The sequence below is a fragment of the Carassius gibelio genome, chromosome B24 (genome assembly GCF_023724105.1).
Source record: "Carassius gibelio isolate Cgi1373 ecotype wild population from Czech Republic chromosome B24, carGib1.2-hapl.c, whole genome shotgun sequence".
In the NCBI taxonomy this organism is placed as follows: Eukaryota; Metazoa; Chordata; class Actinopteri; order Cypriniformes; family Cyprinidae; genus Carassius; species Carassius gibelio.
Window position 1 is genome coordinate 13646553 of NC_068419.1, and position 11300 is coordinate 13657852.

The 11300-nt window shown below is 35.9% G+C and overlaps 1 protein-coding gene across 1 annotated transcript in view; it reads right to left on the reverse strand.

The window, feature by feature from the left end:
• Positions 1–8833, reverse strand: part of LOC128013683 (eyes absent homolog 1-like) — a 54509-nt gene extending 45676 nt beyond the window's left edge. Inside the window, exon 1 of the mRNA XM_052596821.1 lies at positions 8782–8833. The gene's annotated coding sequence lies outside the window, so the exon portion shown is untranslated. The remainder of the gene's footprint in view (positions 1–8781) is intronic.
• Positions 8834–11300: the final 2467 nt, after the last annotated feature.

Genomic DNA, 11300 nt, shown 5'->3' on the forward strand with positions numbered 1-11300 from the left:
CCACTGTTCAAAAACCGGCTTCATTTGACTCTAGGGCAATCTTTGATGATGATGACGAGTTGTCACCACAATAAAGATTTCTACAGCACAGACAGATAATTTTAAAGCCCCCTAAGGTAAATTAAAGCAAGCAAAGAGCTTTCAAGTGTTGAATAAAAGCTGCAGTGAAGCTCCATTTCTCTATAAACAAACATCACGTTCATCTCCTAGAACTACTGGACGTATGTTCATACGTAATGCCTTTGAAACAACTGGATTTCTCCTCAGAATAATTCAGCTGGTTAACTTCAAAAGAGCGCTGAATAAATCGAAATTTGCAATCATGGGAAAGACGAACTGGAGAACAACCAAAAAGATGATACATATGTTTCATATTCAGTTAGTTGCTTTCATTCGATTGCAACTCATCAGTGTGCATTTCCAACTACTATGATGTTTGTACTTTAAAAAATCAGAGACGTTAAAAAAACATCAATGCCGACAGTGTGTTTGTTTAAGAGCGGTAACAAAGGACACTTCTACCCATGAGTGCACCGCAGACTGCACTTTATGAGGATCCGAGCACACCTGGTGAAGTTCTATGAGGGCCCTCTGAACCTCAAGAAGGCGGTTTATTACTCTCTAGGGCTCTGAAAAACAGCAAAACAAGCGAACTGCAGAGACCTATTACTCAGAAAGAGACATCACAGAGGATCATGGTGATATACAGGACATACTCCCTACTGGAGTGTTTATTTAAATGCTGTACTCGAGCCATTGGCTGTCGTTAAAAAGAAGAGAAAGCAGGGCAAGGTTTGAAGTAACTTCAGCTGTTTATATTTTCAATCAAGATTACACTCTGGACAATGCATTAAAAAAAAAAAAAATGTTTGTCCATTCACTATCCTGGCCGTATTTCCACTGTTCTGGCAGTGCTGATGTTGACAAACTAAATTACCAAATAAGTTGCAGGTGCTGTAAGTCACAATGTCATATGAAACCACACAATGCCTCAATCTAGAAATCAAGCACTGTCTACATGAACTAAAAGAGTGGCACCAAGTGCCACAAAAAACTACTGGTCAGGAGTATAAACAAAAGCACTACTTAAAATAAACTTGCATTTAAAAAGTTTTAGTGTTTTTAGAAAAATTATTTAAGAAGTTAATACTTCTATTCAGCAAGAATACATTCAGTAAAGACTGTTCAGAACAAATGTGAATAAATGCTGTTAATTTAAACTTTCTATCAAGCAAAGAATGCTTAAAAAATAAATATCCTGGATTCCACATAAAAATTAAGCAGAACAACTTCAAGGAATGTTTCAGACCGTATAATATATGCATATTAGAAAGATTTCTGAAGGAGTATATCACACTGAAGACTGGAGTAATGGCTGCTAAAATTCAGCTTTGCAACACATGAATAAATTGCATTTCAAAATATAGTGAAATATAAAATGGCTAATTAAAATTGCAATAATTTTACACAAATTACAATTTTTACTGTATTTTCGATCCAGTAAATGAAGGGGAACATAAGACACTTTTAAGGAACCTTGAAAAAACCCTTTTGAATGGTAGTGTGTGTTTGTGTGTTATTTATGTATAAACATATAAAAGCATAAACATACACACACACACACACAAAAAGAAAAACCCTTTTGAATGGTGCAGTGTGTATGTATAATATACACATAAACCATAACTATAATCTTAAATTCCTGAATGGGAAAGTCTGCTTGACTCCACTAAATTTAAATCAGCTGCGCTCTAAAATACCAATACGTTTGGTAATAAATTTTCAGGCCCCTTTCAAATGACTCCGAGCAAGCATGCCGGGCGTCCATGGGAACATTTGTCAGCGCTGGCCCAACTGTCTTGGTTTTGGTCAGAAATGTGGCATTCCCAGCCTTCACAGCTGCCTCCCCCAGTTGGGTCCAGGTCAGCAGAGTGCCGCGGCCAGACCGCCGCTCCCTGGCCCCCGGAATGGGCTCTCCCCTGCAGAGAGGACACTTCGGCTCTCAGGCGGAGGGATTAGTTTCAGGCCAGCAGAACTCCCAGTGGGGGAAGAGCACTGAAACTACAGAGGTTATAGAGCCACTGTTTCCTTCCAGCCGGCTGACATTTGTGAAGCCAGGAGCCCACGTAACAAAAACACATTAGGCAAATGTCTGGTTGGGGTTGTCTGTTTAAATTGGCCAGATGAAAGCCACTTTGATTGGGGCACTGCCATTCTGCACAATGGCAGTGGGCAGTTCCAGGGAAGGGGTAGGCACATGGAAGGAATGCAAGAGGGAGAATATGACTGTGTCTCGGCGTAAGGGAGAAATGGATCCGTGTGCACCTCAGCGGGTAGTGTAAATGTGCTAGATGATACCACAGCTTAGAAAAGTGCAGCCTCATTGATATGTAGGCATCATAGGTTAAAGCAATGCAGGCATCGTGAAAGGCCTTTTGTTCTAAACATACGGTTTCTCTCAGCATAAAACAACTTCTTCGTGGTTTATTAAAATACAGTACACAAACAAAAAATACAGTGGGCCAAAAAACAAATGAATGAATGACTAATATATAACAAAATATAAAAAGTGGGGAACAAAAGTTTAAAAGGGGCCATTTATTTAAAAATTATTCTTAAAAAAAAAAAGATGCACAAAATATATGCTTATTTCTTATTACAAACAAACAAACACACACACACACAACTGCTGTCATATCTATTAATCATGATTAATTGCATCCAATATAAAAGTTTTTTTTTTTTTAATAATATATGTGGGAGTACTGTGCATATTTATGTTTCTATATATATTAACACATACATATCTATATTTACTCTATCTATATTTTATCTATCTATCTATCTATCTATCTATCTATCTATCTATCTATCTATCTATCTATCTATCTAACTGGGAGACATCTTCGGCCTACAAACTCTGAGGAAGCAACTAGAAACAATCTGTACTAAAAATATTTCCACACTTGCTCTTCAGGAAGTATAATTAAATCACTCAGGGCTGCTTACCATATATAATGGCAGGGTTGTTATAGGGCAGCAGATTTCATTTTTAACTCTAGTTTAGACGTTTAACAGCTGAACTTCTCTGGCTCTTTCTTTCTCCTCACGTATATGCATTTAAAATAATGCTCAGATTATCTGGATATGGAATGCCGTTCGTTTTATTGGACAGGAAGATGCTGCAGTGGCCCCTGAAGTGTGTGAACTATTAGCAGCTTGCTTGGCCAGCGGTTGCCTCCCATCATGCTGGCGTCATATAAAGTGACTTGAAGCATGACCAGAAGTTCAAAAATAACCAAAGGTTAATAACAGTTTAGGACTATCCATGAGAGAGAGAGAGCAAAGACACATGCTAATAGCATCCCCCGATGAGGCCAAACTCCCCGTGACTTCGGGCTCTGGGTCTCGTCTACCTAATTGACAAAACTCGCAAAGACATTTGCCTTTAGTTACAATAAAAATCTAGCACCCCAACTTTGTGCAGACTTTTTCAAGGGGGCAAGTGCACCAAATACACTTCACATCAAAATGCCGAAGTGACAAAGTCACAGTTTCTGGACTGACGTGCCAACTTTCCATGTTTATTTCCTTTCGGAGCAGTGCTCAGAAGGTGATTTCCTCTTTGAGGAAATGGAAATTGCCTAGTGGGCCTTTTAGCTGAACTCTTCAAAAATATGTCAAACCTTGTCTTCTATATATCTAGGCCTCTCAATGATTGACATGATAGCCAAAAATCCCCTCTCAACCCCAGTGGGGTGTCATGGATGTACTCAAAAGAGTAACAAACTTAAAAGTAAAGCCACTATACGAAGGAGATGTTCATTTCCAGATGTATACATTCTGAACTTTCCTCACAAACACATTTCTGCACACCAAAACCACAGGGAAAGGGCTTTTATTGCTCGGTTGCATGTAGTATACTTGCTCCATGACTTCACTGGGGTGTATCATGTCACCATGTCTGAATGGGATGTGCAGGATTCCTCGTAATGGATACGCCGGAGAGGAAAAGTTGTTTCAAAACAGCATTTGAAGTTCACCTGATAACACATCCTCTTCACAGACCCTCTTCGACCTCTGCCTACTGTCACAGCCCATGGAAATGTGACGAAAAAACACTGACAGGAAGCAGTAATCAAGGCTCATTGGTGACACAGATTCCGAGTGAAATGTGCTTTGACAAGCAAAGAACCGAGGAAAAAACAGGCCATGATGGAGGTTTGAGAAACCCTTCCATTAAAATGCAGGCTCACAGAATCCCTGCTGCTCTTCATTTGATTCGTGTGACTAAAAAGTTTATGGGAGACGCTGACTCACACTTTCATTTTGTGAAAAAACACACAGAAAAAGAAAAAAATATGATGCCTGGCCAACTTGAATGCTTTCAGACAGGGTTATAAAATCCTCTGCATCCAATAACATTAGCAGGCCATCCGTATGTCGAAGGTTTGGCTTTAATAGATGATGATAAACGAAGAGAAGGATGACTAACTTTGCCCTCAGATGGCTAACATGTGATTCAGTCTACACACTGCCACAATCAGCAAAAAAAGACACTCATATATATATATATATATATATATATATATATATATATATATATATATATATGTATAAAAACAGATTTGTCAAAAATTTCAAAACAGGTGTATTAAAGGAATTGATAAAGTGTGTCGTGAATGCTATGCTGCATGAACATCTTCAATTCCTTAACAACAAAACAGCGCAAAACATCATTTTTTAAAACAAACATTAAGTAAAGTGATATCCAAAGTCTCGTCGTCAAATGTCTGAGGAGTATAACTCACAGCTCACAGCAAGATTGATCTATAAATAGAGAAGCGTACCATGGTAACACTCCCTGCCAAGTCTCGGTTACACGACTCGCGACTTTTTATAGGCCGCAAAAACTTCCTGTTGCTATGGATACAACGCAGAAGAATAGTCCGGGATTTGGACGGGAAACAGGTAGGACTGGTCAGGTCAATTAGAGGAGCCATTTGCTTGAATGAATGCTACCAGAGGGACATTCAGGGTAATTGGGGGTTTGTTCATTCACTGGGTTGGAATTGTTCTCCCTCTCGGCCGCACCTGGCTTAGACTCACTAGAAGAATGGAAATGACATCCAGCTTCAGTTTTAATGGCTGCTCAGCAGAGACAGCTGTCATTTCTGTCTTTAGATGCATATTAGAACAGTGGATTAGAGAGGCGAGGCCTTTTTGGAGATGTAAGGAATGTAAAAGATCTTTTTAAGAGTAAAAGTCAAAAACCTGCTTATTGTTGTATAGTAAGTTTTCTTAATTTTATGGTGAAATACTGTTAAGTTGTCTTAGAATTATAAAAGAAAAATATTTATAGTTTGTTTTTTGGAAGTTATATGCATTTGACTTTTATGTTACAACTTAAGTTGGTAAATTAATGTTTTATTTTAGTGTGGTGTCTTTTACTATGATGGTGTGTTGCATTTGTATGATACCGTGCACCTTCTAATTATTAGTATTTACCACAATTTCTGACATTTCACAGAATTTTTTGTATAATGTGCTAGTAGCTCGTTTATATTAAGCACTGGAGCTTTTAAGTATTCAAAAGAACACAAAAGCACCAAAAAGAGATTGCATTTAATCAAGGAATCAGAAGTAATCAATGCAGTTTGTGTATTTTATTAGTATACTAAGTGTTCTGAATTTGTCTATGTGAGAAACAGACTGAAATGTATGTTGGTATTCCCTAATAAACCTCCAGTATTATTAGGAACTGAAAAGAAATCATCAACCAATCTGTGAATAATTCAGGGAACCAATCGTCAAACCAATCCGCTAACAAATCACTCATATTGATTATATTTTTAGTTTATTTATAAAATTACTTTATTAATTAAACATTTTACAAAACATATTGAATATATTAATATTTGAAAAAAAAAATTATGATGTGTACAGTTGTAAGGAAAATGTCACATTTTACTTGATGGTTAAACCACATACATTTTTTTCTTAATTTAAGTGTTCTGAAGTATTCTGAAGTGATCTCTGCAAAAAAAAAAAAAAAAAAAAAAAAAAAAAAAAATTCCAAAAATGAAATAAATACAAAAACAGACCAACTTTTATGTTATTCCCTGATAAACTTGCCAGGTTATTAGAATCTGGATCAGACTGATTCGTTCTGTAACAAATCATTTAGACAGTTTTGGAGAACCAAATCAACTGAATCAATCCAAAAGAATTCAAACCTATACCAATTCTATGATACTTTTATTTTTTGAAGCTTCAAAGCTCCACTCTCCATTCCTTCACGACTGCACGGAAAAGAAAAACCACTATTACAAAAAATGTGTCCCGTTGTGTTTCACAGCACGGGTTTATGAGGGTGGGTAAAATATTTTGGAGTGACCTTTAAGTAAATGAACTCTTTGACAAAGTGAAACCTCACCTATTCTCTGTCTCTTGAGGTTCTTCTGCATTTACCGGCATGATGAATGACCCATCACATGATGACTATGCTATTTACAAAATTACAAGCTAGCTGAAATTCTGTCTCACCAAACGGCTGCTCTGGGCCTGAATAATTGATCAGATATTGAAAAGCTCTAATAAAAGGAGGCAGCCTGTTATGCAGTCGACATTCTTGTCTTCGGCTGTTATAGACACATCTCTAATACATGAAGGAAAAGGCTGATTAGGCAGAAGAGTGCAAATGTTGTTCCTTTATTTTTATCCCTCCAGGAGAGCAGAATTTGAAATAGAAGATTAGGTTACCGTGGTGCAATCTGTCATGCAAAGGGAACACGCCCAACCGGTGCCAACGCCAACTAGCTAAGAGCTCCCTGCTGCATGGAGTAACACGATCAGAACAAAACAGCATATTTATGACATACTGTAAACGGTATAATGTGCAAAAATAAACAAACTTTTCTCATTTTGTCAAATGAGAATATATAAAGATGTTCGGAATACACAGATAGACCCCAACAAAACACGATAAACACTGAATTAAAGATTTCTTTAAAGAGCCATGCCACCTCATAAAAACAAAGCCTGTCAGAGGTCAATGTCTCCTAAAATATCAGATGATTTGACTTTATGACACAACAAGATTCAGGTTGGAAAATGTCACGTTTTTTTTTTTTTTTTTTTTTAAGCAATGCCACAGAAGAACCATTTTTTGGTTTGCTTTAACTGAACAGTTCCTAAAATATATATATATATATATATATATATATATATATATATATATATATATATATATATATATATATATATATATTTTCATAGTATGAAGAACATTAAAAAAATCTAAAGAACCCTTTTCCACTATAAAGAACCTTTTGTGGAATGGAAAGGTTTCCTGGATCTTATACTGTGGGTTCTTCTGCCAAAAAAGTACCTTCATATTTACGAGTGTATGAAACCAAGAAAAATACAAAAAGAAAATACAAAAAGAACATTAACACAGGTGACATCAGCTAGATTGTCCGCTTTTTTTATTGTTATTTTTATTTTTTAAAAAAATAATTAATTAATTTATTTATTTATTTATCTATTTTAAATAAAAAAAAATGTTTTAATTGTTTTAATTGTTTTTTAATTGTTTTCTTAATTGTTGCTTCCACGTCATGTAAATTGACCCATCCTGCCACGATTTGATCCCGAGTGCACCCATTCCCAGCGTCCCTGGCCTGCAACACCATCAGCTGTGGTCTCTTTCATAAACTGTACCTTTTACCAAAGCAAAAGGTGATGAATTGAAAAAATGTTTAGCAGCACGATCAATTATTCACGATGCCTTTTACTCAAATCAGCTCTTGATGAATAATTAAAATTAATCTCATTACAGGAGATTTCATTATGAGATAATTTAATTAAATGTAAGCCCAAGGATCTCAGACGTTCGTGAGACATGGGCGCTCGCGGTGCTGCTTTAATGGGCCGAGGGGGCACAGGAGTGGGAGGTTACACACATGGGTACCTACATTATTTAATGGCGTCTTCTAAATAAAGACAAATCAATAATAAGTTGTCATCTCATCAATGTGTTGAAAGCATTCCAGAGCCACGGCTTATCAGCTGGGCTACATCACCTGTCCGTCATATAAAAGATACTAATAGTTTAGTGCTTTAAAACAATATACCTATGCATCAGGGCTAAATGCATGTGAAAAAAGACAGCAACAAAAAGAAAAAGCTCCTTTTCCACTGAGGTCAAATGTGCCTCTACGAATTATGAAGGGTACAACTTGTACATCTGATCCGAAAAATAAATGATATCACGGTCTTGTGGGAGCCATTAGGAAGCTTTCTTTGTGGGGAGATTTTTTGCATGTCTTGTCTTCAGGAGCACTTAAGAAGCCGAGGAATTCCTCTGAGCCTGTGATACACATCTAGGTAATGTTCCGGCTAAAGCCATTTTGTGCCATCCAGATATCAAGTGTTAAAGGTTTTTCACACACTCACAAACACACGCTCGTCCACATCACATTATATCATAATAGGTGGATTTAGGTTGAGTCACGGAACTGCACGTCGCTTATATAGTGGAGGAATGTGTGAATAAATCACACATGAGTGTTTAAGAATGTCACGCCATGACACATTACAATAGCTGGTTAATGTTACAGGTAATGTTTTAATCATGTACAGGTTCAAAAGAAAAACTTGAAAAGGAATTGTGGCCTGATTTTCTGTTAAAAAAGTAATTAACAGCTTTCAAATACTTCTCAAATATAAAGATTCTAGTCAATTCTGGTATTCACGGGTCAGATATTTCTGAATACTGACCTTTGTACATGGCAACACTGAACTGACCACTCATTCGGTTTCCAACAAAGCTGGTCTCTCGGTCTCCCCATGACCTCTGAAAGAAAGAAAATAAGATCATTTAAACTCAAATTAATAATTAATTAATTCATTAAATAAATATAACATTAATTTATTTATCTGTAAAATAGGCAAGTGCCTAACTAGATGTTCAGTTCCCTGAATTGGAGTTCAGTGTCCTTGGACACTCCACTGCCTTTTTCTCCAAAACAAAACAAAACAAAACAAAACAAAACAAAACAAAACAAAACAAAACAAAACAAAACAAAACAAAACAAAACAAAACAAAACAAAACAAAACAAAACAAAGCAAAACAAAACAAAACCAGAGCACAAAACAAAACAAAACAAAACCACAGTACAAAACAAAACAAAACAATTAAAAAATGTGATAAAATTTCAAAGTAAAATAAACTGTTTAAACACACACACATTTGTTTTTGTGAAAAGTGGGTTCATCCCATAGGCGTTATGGTTTTTATTCTGTACAAACTGTATATTCTATCACCCTATAACAACCCTACCCCTAACCCTAACCCTCACAGGAAACTTTGTGCATTTTTACTTTCTCAAAAAAACTAATTCTGTAAGATTTATAAGCATTTGAAAAATGGGGACATGTATGTCCTCATAAGTCACCCTCTCCTTGTAATACCTGTGTCATACCCATGTCATTATACAGACTTGTGTCCTGATGTATCACAAAACACACACACACACACACACACACAGTATATATATTAAGTTAGAAAGTTTTTTTTTTTTTTTTTTTTGCAATAATGACAGCCTGACTATACATTACTATACATAAAGGTTTAAACTGTACATATACGGCACCATTTATATAAAGCTGAATTTACACTACATATTAAACACATAAAGTACTTATTTCATTTCTTCATAATAAGGCATGGTAAATGAAAATCCTTGAATGATACAAGGCGAAGGACAATAAGCTGTTGAATTTCATTTCAGCATAATGTATATTCAGACGCAGGCTTCAATTTAAAAGAGGAAACCATGGCCATAAACATTAGCATTTTGTGCAAACAACTGCGTAATTTGTTTAGCCTCATAATAAGCTGGAGATGGCATACAATGAAGGAAAGCCTTTTGGTTTTAAAATGAATAAAAATTGATTGCGTCCCAATAAAAAACGAATTGGCAGAGTGTTAACTGAATTGCACTCAAACGTCTGTAGCAGTCCCTGGTCGCTTTATTGTGTGCTAATGCAATAGAGCACACTTAGCAATAAATGCATCTTTCTGATGAGCTCGGAGAGGTTTTCCAAAATGGCCTGATGAAATTGTCCAAATTAGATTAGGCTGAGCTGCTAATGACTCTTAAAACAAAGGAAAATCTCCAAATAAAATTAGCCGAGCCTCTTGTTCTCTAAATAAATCATATGTAAATTACTGTCATTGGAAAAAGATGCCTGCCTGGAGGGTAAAGGTTTCATTATCTCAATGGGTTTGGAACTCTAATAAGGAGGCTCCTCCAAGACAATTAAAACTTGAAAATAAATCACAGGAAATTTATCTAACTCGCAGAAAGCCTCTTTGAATCCTGATACTATATTTAAACTCAGAAATTTCTGATTTGATTATCCTTGGGCAGTTGCTCTTTATGTCTTACGTGACGTCTTATATCAGGATGTGACAGCTTATGTTGTTTAATAGACTTTCCGACTCATTTCTTTCTTTATCGAATTAAAATTCAGATGAGCATGGGAAGTTTCTAAGGAAAAGTTCAGTTGTTTAGAGTTGATTTGAATAGGTTCCAGTCACTCCGTTGACAAACCAAACAGGCTGCTATGACAAGTCCGCAGCAATTACTACAGCAAATAAACAGAATGAATGACGTTTGAGAACAGCTTGAGTGTGACTCAATACAAACACGGGGATTTCAGTTGCTTAGGTACACGTAACCGCTCTAGTCTTCCTGCCATTCAGGTAATTCTGTGTATTGTTCGCATTTTATCCCTGTTTGACCTGGCGGACTTGCTAAGCGTTGGTGGAGAAGAAAATGTCACTGAGACCTGAAAACACAACCTCATATAGGTGCTCTTGAAATAGGCCAGAATTGTGTCGTTGTTTTCTGCAATGCAGAAATGCTGCTAATTCACTAAAAAGAAACAATGACATACATAATGACAATAAGGCAATATTGACATTAACATTTTAACCATGGTAAAATCACTGTAACTAACAGTTTTGAATAGCTTATTGTTTTATTTTTTGACATCTTCAAATGTCTCTAATCCAATCAGAATACAGAGTTATTGTAATTTACTTTCGCTTTCCTGATCTGTCTATATTCAATGTACACCCCTAAAAAAAAATTATAATAATAATTTATTAATTTAATTAATAAGTTCAAAAGAGCTTTTTATATAAATCTTTTGAAACATGTATTTACTGTCACTTCTGATCAATTTAAAACATTCTTGCTGAATAAAATCATTTATTTCAAAATAAAGA